Raw genomic sequence first — 15,682 nt, forward strand, 5'->3', positions numbered from 1 at the left:
TTGCAGTGCAACAAAACACAACCGTGTTTCACTGCACTACATGGTTCTATATTTCTTGACTAGTAATATGTTACTTTACCCCATATATGTATATAACTCTTTCTCTATAAGAAAGAATGACCAAGTACAAGCAGCCTCAACACTCAACCAATACATGTTTTTGACTGTACAATTTCTAGCAGGCCCAATCTCTTAACACACTTTGGAGCACCTCAATTATTTCATTGCCTCCAGAAGTCGGTTGTATGTCAGATCTCTCGTCAAATCCTTCCTTCCCTCAACCCAGTAGTTGGCTATATCTAGACCGAAACTGAGAACAGTCTGATACTAAAGTTAGATATGGAAAACACTAGTTTGTCTGCAACTTGGTCTCCACAGAAACCCATGTGAGCATATCATATGGAAACCACTACGTGTCCCAGAAGTGCCCAGATTTGAATTAGAAACCAGGACCTAATGTATCCATGTGTCCTTTTAGCCATATACAGTATCATAAGCTGTAGTGGAATAGAAAATGTCTTGTCATGGTCTCTAGGTAGAATTGAAAAGATTATTTTAAACTCAGCACGTAAACTTGAATGCTATGGCGCTTTGCTTTGAATTCTGCACAAAGTTAAGTTCAGAGGAGTTAGTTGGCCCTAGACAGTCTGATTGCTGGCTCCCAGTATAAATTCTGCTATTTAGTCCCTTTCATGGCTTGAAGAACTGAGCAGCAGTAACAAGATCTTTCATTGTTGAGTTTTCTTTCATATTCCTTTGTTTTTGTGTTTCCCTTCTGCTAGAGCAGAAGACAGCAGACTTAGCATTGTCATCTTCTAAATCAAGTACCACAAATATTTGTGATGGATCAGATCTAAAGCCATCAACTACTTACTATCTAGGGTTAATTCTGAGTGTCCATTTATTGAGAATTTGTGGAGGACTGGAAAGAAACAAATTTATTGTGATTATAAATAATTTATGTAATCTTGGGATGATTCAACTTGTCACTTTCCAAAACCTTACTTATATACCAGTTGCTCAGATCTCACTTGCAATCCGAATGTGGTTCTCATGGCACACACTGAACTATTTGCTGCTAGTCTTCATGAAACTCCCCCTAAAAGTTCTGACCTATGTGTCAGTGACTGTAGTAGAAGCTGGTCATGCTTAGATCTTGATAAAAATGAATAGAGTATTTATTTCTCTGTACTAAAGAAGTATTTTTCAGCTTGGAGATGGTCTTTTACTCCGTTTCTACACTGAGAGTATATTTGTATTTTTCTCTGTAATAGTCTAGTAATATACATACTGTCTAGAATGTAACTGACTCTTGCCACTTTTGCTTCATTTTTATTATAATCTAAATGTAACCACTTATTTCTACCTTAGATGATAAGTGTATGTTTAAATTGTTACCTCAGAAAGTTATCCTTGCAGGTATTTTATTTTCCTGTTAAGGTTTTCCTCAGTGCAGGAGTTCAGTAGTTATTTTTTGATTTCTTGAAGGTTCAGGCTGATTAATTTTCTGATACTGTATTCAAGTTTTTTCATTCTGTTGATTTTAAAAGCCTTTAATTTCTAATTTTATCTGTAGTCAGAACACATGATAGTAAATGCATTTCAATACTTCCAAAACTATTTGAAGTACTTTGCAAATGGTTTCTAAGATCACTTCCTGACTATTTTTCATAGGAGGCCAGCATCCTATATATCATACTTGGAAAATTACAAAAATGTGCTGTTGTTACTGGCAACACTGCAGTGCTGCAGTGTCTTTACAATAATGTTGAACTCTAATGCAAAAATGTTATTTCAAAGATAAGTAGTTTATTTGATGTTGTTTTGCTTCATTATTCATATTAGCTCTATGACTCTTTAAAGTACAAATCACTTTCAGAAAATCAGTTGGGTAGTACTTGAAGACATGTAAATGTTTACTATCTCAAGAGAAGGAATGATTTTTTTCATATGGTAACATTTGTTTTCTTATTGTTCCATTTTTTGAATCATAATAGTTGGAAGATCAAAACTGATAACCATACTATGTCTCCCAGGCAATCATTAAATTCAGATACACAGTAACTATGCTTCAAAACTAATCTGGGCAAAAACACCGAACTGACTGCAGAATTAGAAAAATCTACTCAAGGTTGGATTGTTTATATGGGCTTTTTTTGTTGGTGTTTTTCTTTTTTCATTGGTATTTTTTTGTTTATTTTTTTAATTAAAACTTTCAAATAAAGGTAACTCACAGTTACTGTACTGCTGCTGTGTTTAGACCAGCAGTCCCAGTTAAGCAAATCTTAGTCACGTGTTACGACGTGTAAAAATGCCAAAGAGTTTACCTCTGCCAAAATATTTTTGATTTCCATAGCAGGAACTCTGGTGTTTCTCCACGGATGCTAGATACGAATGCCTAGGAAACCAAAATCCTAGTCATGCCCCAAAAGGTGAGCATAGACATAGCTATTAAGAGCTCTCTAATTTTAGTCATTTAATTGAATAATCCAAAGGTGATAAGCCTTGTTTACCTGTACTCCCTAGAAAGAGACAGACAGTATCAGAAGATGATTCAGATTGTAAGTGGGCTGAATTACTCTCCAGTGGAACTCATCAAATTATGTTATGATGAAAGTGACCACATAGAGTTAGTGTGGAAAAGCCGATGTGCTGTAAATTCATAGTAAATTAAATGAATCTTGCTTTTCTTGTGTAAATGAGATGCCTGGGTTCTTTTACCCCCATAAGGATTTTGCTTTTCTATGTTGAGTAGTCTTATTTCTGTACAGCAAAAGATGGCTGTGCTCCACTAATTTTGCTGCATGCAGCTTCCTTTCAGGTGTGACGCTGATGATAAAATACACTAATTAAATTCAACATAAGACAATTTCATTCAACTACTACTCATGGATAAAATACTGACTTAAGTAAAAATAGTGTTGAAGTAGGAAGGGATCTTGTTATTTTTTAATTCTGCATAAAGTTGTAACATTAAATAAGTGACTGGAGTTTGAATCAGTTGAAGGGTATAAGTAATTCTTTCAGAATGTTGCCGATTTTAGTCTGAGGATGATTCTATAAAATGGATATTATAAAAATACTGCTTCCCATAATGGAGCCATGAAAGAAAATTCAGTGTGACAAGAAGTCAGATTTTACTGTTTTACTTGTCTGATTCTCTGTAATAAAATACATGCTCATACCTGCTTTTAATTTAACTTCATCTTCCTTATATGCTTCCTTGTCCGATCAAATATATTGGTTTCAAAATATAAAGCAAGGTCAACTGTGTCTGTGCCTTAAGAAAATGCAATATGCACTCAAAAAACACAATCAAAAATTGCTAGCAGAAAAACATATATAGTGTTTAAGCATACTGCCAGACATGATTGTGTATAGGGTACATTTATAGCATGTGGATTACTATAAATCTATAGTGACAATTGTATGCGGCTTGTTTTGTGTTCATTTAAATTACATAGACTTCCTTCATGTATTTGAGCACTTTAATGAGTCAAACAGTACAGTAATTGTTAGAATAATGATGGCAGTTTTGGCAAGTAGGAATCTTACTTTTTTGGATTTATTTTTACTTAGATATAGCTTCGCAGAATACTTACGTGAGGTATAAAAGCTGGTGCTCTTAAAGGCAATTAACAATAATAAAGATTGAACAGAAATCGCTGAATTGAACCAATATGCATCTGAAAATAATTAGTCATTCATTTTGTAGAGCACAAATGATACCCCAAAGACATCATCATGCCAGAATTAGTGGTCTCTCATCTAAATGAAAGGGTATCATGCTATACCTCTTGACTCCTTCTGCTTTATATGTAGAAGAAGGAGTAGTAGGTCAGTTGTTCTTCTGGTGGAATCTTTTAAAAGATATCCATGAAATGACATTCACAGATGCCCTTTTTTTCCCCTCACTCTTTTGTTTAACAAGGAAATAGAGAAGGAAGTGCTTCTTAATAAGAGGAAATTCACATTCTGTAGAGCACTAAAATCTCATTGAAGGTTTACATAAGAATATACTGAGGTATATACTTTGTGCTGACAGTTTGCAGTGATGAAATTCAGCTTTAGCTGAAAGAGTCATTGGCTTTATTGGCCACCACTGCACAGCTGAGAACAAGGTTTCCTGTTTCACCATGTTGCCATTATTTGTTCCTCAAACCTCTAATGAGAGAAAATTGTATCCCCCTAAGCCCCCTCCTCTCTGCCAGTGACGACTTCTGATCTGTATATGCTCCTGGCAGGCTTTTTCAGATGGAGAGGGCTCGGGCTGCACCTCATGAGTAACAGGAGGAGGCAGGAAGTATTTGTATCCTCTGCTCTATGAGTTCTTTGATCTGCTTTGCTGTGTTTGTGAAGTGGCTGGAAAAGCTGTGCTGCTATTAACCTGCAGTCCTGCGCTGCACGTCCTGTTCTTAATGCGACGTCCTGATACAGGTTGTTTATATCAGTTAGGGAAAGCCACTTTCCAATTCACTCTAGTATGCTAACTGCCACAGTGAAAGCCACTTTCATTCTTGTCCTGTGGGATGTGCTCTGATTGTTACTGGGTCTGTCCTCCTGCAGTTTTTAAATTGTTCCTTGTGCCAGTGCTTGCAGGGCATCTGAGCAGTGGTGTGTGATAATGTTGCACATTTTACAGAAATGCAGTATATGAGGCGGACATACTTTGTATAAAGCAGGCATATATTCTTTTAAATAGATATACTAGCAAGGCGTTTGTTTGTTGGTTTTGTTGGGTTTTTGTTTATTTGTTTTTATTTTCCTATATTAAACATAGAGTACATGGACGTAGCATGTAATGATTAAACAGACTTTCCTTTTGGTTCATGCTACGTAGCAATTTTTATATTCTATATGGCTGAGCATAGGGAAAAATGTAAAACATTTTGTTTTGGAGGCTGGTAGGGTATTTTGTTTGTATAAAGGTAACAATGTTTCTTTCATAACTGTGAAACTTCCCATTAAAGAATGTATATAACTTTCAAAATAAAAAGATGCTTGTAACTGTAAATGGCTATGATATATTTGCTGCTCCCCCCCCCCCATTTGGAGGCAAAACCTATTTATGAGGCTTTATTAAGTGCAAATAATTCTCATGGCTTCAGCAGAGAAGAAACTGTTGTAGAATATAGTCTGATTTGCATATAAATGACATGATTTCAGCTCAGAAAAGTCATTGAAATATATATATTTCTACAGTGAAAACCTGAGAGTCACATGTATTAAGGTCAGCTTGTGTAACTTTTTTTAAGCTGCTGCATGTTGATATCTGTTCACACTTACAGCTAGATTTAGGCACTATCAGTTGTATCCACTATGAAATTGTGAATTTCTGCTTTAGAGCTAATTAACCAATCATTTTTAGAAATAGATTCCAAAACATTTATCTTGGCTGCTTAAGCACTTATAAATGCTCAGAATATTTTATCAATACAAGTGAGTAACTTCTATTTCTTCATTTTTTCTTCAGTACTGTGAATTTGTGATGCAAGGGATCTGGTATTGCTTAGATCCTGCTAACTTGCCCAAGTCACTTCTATAAATGGTAGGATATATTAAAGGCAGAAATTGGGTATTAATTTTACTGTCCCAAATAGTTCCCTCATGTTGTCTTTTTTACTGAAGATAAGTTCATGCTTATAAAATTACTGTCCAACATAGGCCACCACTGATCAATTGAAGTGTTTGGCCAGAATGAACTTTAAGTGTTTCAAAGATAAAGCTATATATGCCATTCTATACCAGTTATTCCAGCTTGCCACACAAATTCTCTAAAATATATTTATTTCAGTGGAAGCATAGCTTTAGATTATTTTAATAATGAACTACCTTCAGTATAGTCATGTCTAATTACTGAATGTAGATATTCAACTATTGAGCATGGCTTCAGCACCAGTACTCACACAGAGCTTAGGCAACAAGCAAAGCCAAGTTCTGCAGGTGGACTTCTGCCACTCCCTGGCAAGCCAGCAGAGCTCCCAGAGATCCTCGAGGAATTCCCTTAAGAAGCCAGGTAATATGAGAGAAAGCAAAAGCAGGGCTGTGGTCATCAACTAGCCACTTCCCTCCCTGAAAGCCACAGGAGTATGACTTTGCAGTGGATTGTTCATTTATTGTCAGGCTCCTACTGTTTCTTAGATACATCTTAAGATGAAAGAGCAATGTTAGGGAGCCAGACAATAAAGAGTTTGGAAGAGAATGAAATGTTTCCCTAAGGCTCCCAAACCTTGTTTTTCAAATTCCTACTTGGCAAAGGCCTCACTGGGTTGAGTGCCATTGCCAGAAGCTGGAGGTTGTCAGCTCAGATGGATTGACTAGCCACAATGAATCGTCAGTAGACTGAATGCCTCTTGATGAAGAGGTTTGATACAGTTTAGTTAAGAAAAAGTGGAAGTAGTGCTGTCTAGAAACTTGGATATTCAGATAATATCTTCCTTCTTAACAATTTACTTTGCTTTATAAGTGTTACTAGTTCATCTGAATGGAAGTGTGTTAGTACAGTTCAGTGCTAGGATTTCCGAAGGTTTTTGCTGGTTGTGATACAGTATTTTAGCTTTTGTAGTCCAGACTTGTTAGGTTACTGTTCGCAGAAACAAAATTATTTCATCCCATGGCACCACTCTCATGTCTTACAAGCTATGCCTGGAGCAGGTTTTTCTGCCCAGTTGGAAATTTCTACTTCAAGAATGGTCACCCAGCAGCTGGATTGTCCATAACATTTTCAGTATCTCCTCCTCAATTAAAAAGATTTTAGGCTCTGAGATCAGCTGGGTGGTTTCTAAAAATTGTACCGATAGGTGTAGAAGCAGCATTTGCCAAAGCACCAACATGTTATCAAAATAATTTTATTTCAAAAGGATGGCAGTAGAATTGATTAAGAAAGTGATTAATAGTAGTGGGAAAGATCTGCTTGACTTGTGACATATCACAGAGATGCATTTCAGAGGCTGGAGGTTTACTTAAGTGAGGAAAATAACCTGTGATAGGAAGATAAGAGGTACAAGTGTATCTCTCCTCCTTGGGCATGTCTGTTTCAGACAACCATATTAGCAGAAGCTTAGATGAATTCTTAGTTTCTGGAACAGATTCACAGAGATGATAGTGTATACAGCAGATGATGGTAATAAAACAGTATGTTCTGAAAGAAGATAAAGTTGGTTGCTTGGAATGGTGGAAAATAGCTTCAGATAAGCATGCGACTCAATAGAAATTAGTCTCTGTCTGCAGTGTTTATAGCAGCCAATCAGAAATGCTCTTTCAGTTCAAGCAGTTAATAGTATCTCTGCACAGTAGCTTAAGGGATACAATTTTCAAAACTACTGTAGTGTGGGACCAATAAATTTCAGCACAAATAAGGCAGTATTCTATATAATTTATTTTAGATTCACATCTAGGGTATGTTCTGACACTCCACATGAAAGTCAAATTGTCCATGTAAAATGGTTTTCAGGTGATAAGTTGACCCCTGGGGTTTTAGTAAAATAATAGATTCAGAATTCTGTCTGATTCTCCAATCTATAAAAGCTATTTATCAGCTGTTTGAAGGATTTGATAAGAAGGAACAAAAAGAAAAAAAAGCTTTTGTATGGTGACATTTTTCTCATTAATGGGGACAGTGTTAGAATCACAAACTCCTTCTGGATTTGGTAGTAAATAGTCTGCTGACATACATTTTGGGAGGCGGTTGTTCTGTGTGAGAAGTGTTCTAACGCTCTCTAATACGCATATTGAGCAAGGCATATTTCTAACATGTGCGTACAGCCCTTCAAAAGAAGGGCATTTACTGTGCTGCCATCTGGCCATCATTTTTAAATGCATTCTATTATCACAGCCTACCTCTGCAGAAGTTTTGCTGGAGAATGACCGTCTTAATGCTGCCCAGAGAAACACCAGAATAACAACACAACCATTTTTTCCAGCTTGCATTCTTCAATATTTAAGCATACAGTAAAAAGAAAAAAATGGTAAACTGAAAAGAAACAAGGCATTAAGTTCTTTTCTCAATGCTCATATTGGACCTGCTGTAAACTTTGTTATCATTTTTGGATTTTATTTAAATTTAATTGCATTTTCTTAAGAATACTTAGAAGTAGTTCCTAGTGTATTGTATGGCTTCATTGTCAGTTTAAGTAGATCTGAAGTTGAGTAGAGGCTTGATTGCATTTTGTTTTCTTAGAAGGATGTATCTGCATGTACATGCATATGAAGTTGAGCACTACTGAGCAAAAGAGTAAGATTACAGTAAGACGGGACTAGTCATAGTGATAGCAGAAGTAGCCTACCTAATAAAATGCTAAAAGTGTGTTTAGGTTTACAGTGGTTGAGTGTGTCCCTTTGGATTTTGAGCAAATAAAATACCTCCAGCTTAAAAAAAAAACCAAAACAACAACAACAAAAACCCTATGCTGAAGAAAACTGTTATTTTCTGTAGTCTGTTTAAACACAAAGGGTTGTTTCAAAGAATAAAAAAAAATCCTTAAGTTACTGCTCATGTAAACTACCATCTTGGATTCTGCCTGCTTGTCATGAACATTCAGTGTGTGCTGAGTTCACTGAAGAAGTACTGCTCATTGTACTCTGTAGCTGCGGATGTGGCAGGGCATGGAGAGGCAGGCTGCAAAGCCTCTGAATTACTGGAGGACAGGCAGATGTCTCCTCCTCTGAGAGGAACTGAGCAACGCTTAGGGGAGGGAACATCTGGCACTGCCAAGTGGGATGAAGAAGGAAAACGCAGTGAGCCGAGATCTTGTAGGCTGCGTTGTGGAAGAGCTGGAACTTTGTTTGCAGGTTAGAGCCAAGCTCTAGAAGCAACAGGAGGGTGGACAGTTCCCTAGAGCATTCTGAGTGGTGTTTGTGGTGCTCTGTAAATCACTTGGAAATGTTCAGATTGGAAGAAGGCATGGAAATATAGATTTATTCTACAGTGACCTAGAGGGGAGGTTCATTTTGAAGCTTTTTTTGTTATTATTATTTTTTATTTTATCTAGCTCTCTAACAGATCAGACTTCTTACGGTTTAAAACAAATAATTCTATCCTGTGGTTCTACTAACACCTACTCTTAAATCTGGATTCTGTGGGTATGCTCATCGGAAAGAAAAGCTTACACATAAGGACACTTGATAATTCAGGGTTATGATTCAACTCAAAAAGAGCTAAGTATTATTTAACCTTGTCTCTCCTGGTTTTGTTTTTTTGGGTTTAGCTTTATAGAGAACACTGGCTGGTGGTCCTGCAAACCTGTGGGACAGGCCTGGTCAGGGACTTGAGTGACTCATGCTCACTCAGGTATGTATAAGCTCTAGACGAGTGTACTCAAAAGCAAAATGTCTGTCATGTTCTTAACGTGCTTTTCTTCTGGAAGAGCAAACCTGAGGACCAGAAGAGTTTATGAGCAACTCTGACTTCTGCTGTTGACTAAGTTTTATTCTGCATTAATACTTTCCAAAGGAGCTATATATTCTTTTTTGGGTTGTCACTCTCAGGTTGATTTTAAAATGTACCCTCCGCTTTCAAGGTTTCAGGTGTTAGCACCGAAACATTTCACTATGCATTGAGGTATTGTGGCCCCACCTTAATTGCAGGCCACACCTTTTGCTTACTCCAAACCCTGTGAGAAACTGTTTCCTTTTCTGGGTTGGGATGATGCATCGGATCTGTGTTTTTCCATATCCTTTATACCTATTGTTAGTGCTAGGCTAATACAGCACTGTTAGTGCGTAAGTATTCACTGGAAAACTTGTGACTGCAGCCAGAGGTAAGGCCACTGTCAGTCATGGAAACATCCTGATGCAGGCCTGCAAGGAGAGTCCTGGGGCCCTGGATTAAGGCAAGCACACAGAGCAGCCTCCTGCCAAGTGTCAGCCTCCTCAACTTGAAGTGCGAAGAGGACACAATCTGCTCTCCTGAAAGAGGCACACAAGGTAGGATGGCTAAGGAAGACTCTCATAGAACGTTTTATGAGAAAATGGCGGTCCCATAACTTTTGTTGTGGAAAGGGACATCTGGCCTAAGACTTAATGCAGTTAATCTCCTAACTAACAAAAGAAAATAATAATAATAATAATAAAAAGAAATTAGGTGTCCTTCAGAGGCACAGCTTTAAGAACCACTTTTTGCTTATGTGGAGTACTGAGGCTTGTGGTGACACATTGTTAGGGGCATCCCTCAGTCCCACTATCTGCATTTCACCTTTTCTCACCTGTGGATGAATGTTGTGGAGATGCAGGTAGGAAGGCATGATTTTTATTGCTAGACTGGGTTGTGCTGACTGGACAGCTGTATTGGAAGTCAATATGACTGAAATGTGCTCATGGGGAAAGTGGAACATGACCATTAATGAAAGTACTCACTGAGAATATAATTTCATGTTAAAGTGTGCTCTGCTCATGCCTGGTGCCATAGCAGCTGTTGTGCCAATGCAGTTCTGTGGGGTTGTTCTGTGAAATGAGTTAGAATCAGTTGAGTGAGTATTCCCCCCACCCTGGGAAGCACATCTCCTACCTCTAGATTGCAGATGTGCAAAAAACAAAGCAGACTGAAAAACTGCCTTTCAAGGTTGTAATTCACCCATACTTAAACTGTAAAATAAATAGCCTTTGTTTCACGCATGGGATGTCAAGGACAGGTGAAATACACTAAGAAAATAGAGATCCTAAATCCTAAACTTAAATGGAGCTGCCACTGGCAGCTACTAATGTCTTTTCAAGTGTATACTTTGATTGTATCTTAGCAGTCCTTCTGGTAGCCTCACGGAAGGCTGCAGGTGCGTGGGATTCACCAGGATTCCATCTCAGCTTTGCAGCCTTACATGTGGCTGTGAAACTGCTGAGGTTGTGTCTCCAGCAAAAGAGCTGAACAAAGAGTAGCATTAAATTTACATTTCCAGTTGCAATGCGGATGCAAAGGGAAATGAGCCAAGTGGAATTGGTAATATTCTTTCAAGCACTAGCTAACATCTGTAAGCAGCTGTGCCTGCCCACAGATTGTGATGGGAGATTCAGAACATATTTCTTTAAAAAGATCATTGAGGAATACAACCCCCAGGATGCACTGCATGCTAAGTGTTTTAATATGGCTTTCACATAGGCCTCACATTGGACATTTCTCTTTCTTAATTACACTAACAATCTCTGGCCTGAGGCACATTGAGGAATGGCCCATCTGCGTTGAAAAAACTGTAAAAGGAAGGCAGCCAGCCTTTTTTTTTTTTAAGTGGCGCTGCGCTCCGTCTCTGCACACAGATGGGTGTCGGGAGCCGCCGCCTTCCTGCCGCCCTCAGAGCCTCCTGGCGCTCCCGGGGCTGAGGCGCCGCCTGGCGGGGGCTGAGGCCGGGGCCGAGGCCGGGGCCGGGCGGCCGTGCCGGACTGCGAGTGCGGAGAGGCGATGCTGGCCCGGGCTCGGACCCGGTGTAGGCTGCTTGGCCATTTCTTCGAGCGCCCCTCTCGCGGCCGTCGCCATGGAGACGGGCGGGCGGGCGGGCCGGCCGGTGGTGCCGCCATCTTCCCCGCAGCGTGGCTGGGCGGGTGGCGGGGAGAGCCTCGGCTATGGAGGATGGTGCGGTCCGAGCAGCTCGGCCACAGAAATCCGTGAGGGATGGCTGGGAGTCGGTGACTGCTAGCAGCTGTTGGCCCTGCCTATCCCTTCAGCTGCCGTGGCTCAGAGTCAGGTGTACGGCCAGCTGTTGCCTGTGCAAAAATGCAGTGTAAGAGCAAAGATTGACTGTGTAGCGTAGCACTGGAAAGAGCGGTTCCTTTAAATGGGGAAAAGCCTAAATAGCAGCTGGTCCCTGGTGGCTGGTCAGCTTTGTCATTCACACCCACCTAGTGCAAACTGAGCCAGCCCACAGGGCACAACCACCATCTTGTTGCCACCTTTTCCAGCTGCTGCCTCAGCGCACAGCCCATGTCCACCTGCCCCCTGCCAGCCTGGCATCCCTTGGCGTGTGCAAAAGCAGAGAAGGAAAAATGCCTTGTACTTAATGCAGAAATAAGCAATTCTTTTTTTTTTTTTTTTTTTTTTGTCTTGAAATTTATTGCCTCTTGAAAAGGAAGCTGCACGCCCAAAGCCGCTGTTGGGCTGACCTCCCTTTCCTGCACATGCATGTTGTGTGCTGGCGGGAGCAGAGCTGCAGGCCTTTGCTGGGCCAGCCAGCAGGGTGCAGGCAGAGCACTCCGGAGCAGTGCCAGCACACAGGCTGGTATCTGCTTTCAGCTCCCCTCCCAGAGTTTGTAAGGTGTTAACTTTTGAAATGGAGGTCCCCCTTGTGTATTTATGCCAGTGATTTGGGGGTTTTAAAGAATTCATGCATGAAAAATGACTGTAGGAACTGTATACTCCCATGTGTGAGTAACGACTACATGGGAACACAGATTACAGCAGTTTTGCATTGAGACTGCTGCCGTTTACATGCTCTCTTTGGGAACGTTATGAAACGTTTTTAAATACTGGTGCATGTTAATGCATTGATTTCAGTCAGCCCTTTTTTGTCCCTTTTGGATTTGTTCAACTTAACAGCTAGCGTGTCTCATGTTTGCTCTAAGATATGCCTAGCAAATTAGACAAATTAAAAAATGCATGCAAAAATGTGCCCCTATGCACAAGTATCAGGTTTGTTATTTATTAATGGACTGCAATTTCCATACGATAGCCTACATTATTTTTTTTAACTTTGGCTCAATGGGTGGTTTATGCCAATTACATGTAGTTGAACAGTTTTGAAATCTGTTTTTGCTTTTCTTATGCATAAAGACATGGATTCTGTTTCAGGTTTTAATTAAACTCTACACTGACTTTAAAGATTCTATTGTCCTTTCATTTAAATAGGATTTTTGTTAGATCTTTAACGAGACCTCTGTGGGGTAATAAATCTAAGCAATTGTCCTTATTAGGAGTAGATTATCCTCAAGAGATGGAAAGTAACAGAAGTAAGTAAAACCATTTGCAGAGACTGAACTAAGGCTTTTTCTTCCTAAACATTAAACAGACTTGCAAATGACTTGCTTGGGTGCTCAAATTAAATTAAATTATATTTTGTTTATTTTTCACATTTCTAGTGGAGGCTATTTGCGTTTACTTAAACTTAGAGTTTCGTTGAGCAGAATTCACTCCAGGGTAGGGATCCTTACTTTCAGTAAACAAGCTGTGTGTGAAATTCAGTACATCCTGCAGTTTCTTTTGTTGGTAATCATTGCCACACGTGTACGTTATGGAACACACTGACCTAGCGAGTATATTCTTGCTTCCTCGTATGTTCCATGGTAGGTGAGTCTTGGCTGGAGAATTTGCCTTGCATTTGCCGCACACCCCAGCCAAGCAGAACTGCAGAGCACATAGCAACGTGCAGCTTGTCCAAGCGCCTGCTCAGGTGCTGGTCTAAAACTCCAAGTTGTTAGGGAAAACTTTTCACAAAAGCATGTTTGGCCTTCAGTTTGCCTGCTGCCAGAAGGTGAAAGGGCATTTGACTCTAATGGTTCTTTTTTTTTCAGGTGTTTGCTTCATTTGAGGTTATTCTCCATTCTGTAGTTGTCCAGGCCTTGTTTAATTCCCAGCTTTACTCATAGGTTGGCTGCTGCTGTGGCCTGGCCTCCTTCACACACAATCATATCCTGAATTTTAGCCATACATTTAATTCCTAGCTTTGCTAAACACATCATAGTGCAAATCTTTTAAAGCACTCCATTTTGTGGTGCTAGGCTGGGGACGCTCATTTGTAGGACTTTAATTTACCCCAAACCAACTGGCAAAGTCAGAGATCTTGCGCAGGGACATGCAGTGAGACATGTGACATGAGAGGCTGAGTTGTTTTTGCTGGCTTCAGTTCCCGAGCTGCTTGAGCTGCTGCCCTCTGCAGAGCATGCTGCAGGAAGCCGGACTCCAGGGACACAGCTGCACGTGACGCGACCCACGTCCGCCTGCACCGGGAAGGAGCCCACAGCCCTGCTCAGAAGCAGATGAAGACAAACCTGTCTTGGTTGCTGCAGCTGCGCCAGCTCTCAGCCACCAGGTATTTAATGTCCTGCAGCTCTCCTGTCCTTGGGCTGTTCTGTCCCTGTCCTGCACACCAGCGCCTGGTAGAACCAAGTGCTGTGAGGCTCCGATCTGCTTCTGTTCGCTACGTGGTACTTGGCCATGTTTCTCCATTCAGACACCTCCTCAACCCTTCCTGTCTCCTGCGTGACACTCTACTTAAACTTTGGGGCAGGAACATAGTCCATACGTATAATTTCTAATTAGATATTTGCTCCATATCCTGGGCAAAACAGCAGGTTTTGTTCAGCCTTCATCTCTTCTTTTTTGTGTAACTCAAGTGGCAAGGAGTTTGGCATGGTAAGTCACGAGGGAGGTGGGAAATTTGATCTGTGGCTCTCGAGCATCATGGCTTCTCTGTGCTCTGATAGGAAACCTTGAAAAACAGAAGGTGCTGACAGCAGATACGTCACCTGGTTGCTGTTCTGCTTTTGGCATAGAACTGAAGAAAGAGAGGGGGCAGAGAGGAAACTCATACCCTGGCTTTTGGGCTTGGATTGCCTGTCTGCCTTCCTCCCAGTGCAGCACAGTCAGAGACTGAGTCCTGGTGCTAATGTAACTTCTAATGCGATGCAGTGCACAGGATTGTGAAGTGGCTGTGAGTGCTTGGCTTAGAGGCAGATTCTGGGGAAATTAAGACTCTCCATCCTGTGTTGTGTGGCATTAGATCTCCTGTTTTAGCCAAGGCATCTTTGAGATAAAGTAATGCTATATCTCAGTCAAAATCCATGGTGTGTAGTTTTGCTCCAGCATCTCACCAGTATGCAGGATTTCCTTTTTGTTTCCTTCAGCAGCAGGGCCAGGAGCTACTTCAGCTCTGCAGGTTGAGACTGAGAGGGCTCAGCTCTGCACCTTGCCAAGAGGTTTGTTGCTTCTGTTCCTCCATCCCCCAACCCCTGTTTCTGGGGATGTATGCTGTAGGCAGGAGCTGGGACTCTGTGCCTGCAATACGAAGGCAATGACTGCTTGCTGATGTGCACAATCTGACAACTGAAAGGATCTCTGCTTGCCTTGTGCTCTAAAGTGTGTTGCTTTCCAATGCTGGCTATACACTGCAGCATCAAATGCGGCTCCTAGATGCTGTTTGCACATCGTCCGCCCAGTGAAGCAGCTGTGTTCTGCCCTGTTTACAGCCACTTCCCCTGAGGGTAGCAGGCTGTGTGGGTCTGGGGCACTTTTGCAGCACAGGCGTGAAAAGCTGCCCTGCTCCTGCCCTGAGGCACAAAGCTGCCTTCATTCTGCCAGGCAGAGCAGAAAAGCTGGGGTCCGGTGGTGGGACACATCCCTGAGCATCTGTGAAATGCAGGTGACATGTATAAGAATGCCAGTTTGCTTCTCAGCACGAGCTGATTGAGACTTAGGTGGCAAAGTAATGGGAATGCTGAATGATTACTGCTAACCCTTACTAAGATGACAGCAAATCTCCTCTATATTAATGTTCAACTTTCAAGACTAGGTTGAATTTTTCTTTATTAATGAAGGAGGGAAGCCTAAAAGTAGTTCTTTAATCCTCAACTGGAAAATACAGTTCTGAAATCTATTATCTTAGGAATGCAATAATCAGAGTAATAACTGATATTAAATCTGTTGTGAATATTATTTAAAGTACTTCCCAAATGGAAACAGAAGTTGAGAGGATGGTGTCACGTTCAC

General features: G+C 40.7%; 1 protein-coding gene across 2 annotated transcripts in view; it reads left to right on the top strand.

Annotated features, from left to right (window-relative positions):
* Positions 13,856-15,682, top strand: part of ZNF644 (zinc finger protein 644) — a 77,335-nt gene continuing 75,508 nt past the window's right edge. For both annotated transcript variants that reach the window (XM_021404180.1, XM_021404173.1), the window contains exon 1: positions 13,856-14,006. The gene's annotated coding sequence lies outside the window, so the exon portion shown is untranslated. The remainder of the gene's footprint in view (positions 14,007-15,682) is intronic.

The sequence above is a fragment of the Numida meleagris genome, chromosome 7 (genome assembly GCF_002078875.1).
Source record: "Numida meleagris isolate 19003 breed g44 Domestic line chromosome 7, NumMel1.0, whole genome shotgun sequence".
Taxonomy (NCBI): domain Eukaryota; kingdom Metazoa; phylum Chordata; class Aves; order Galliformes; family Numididae; genus Numida; species Numida meleagris.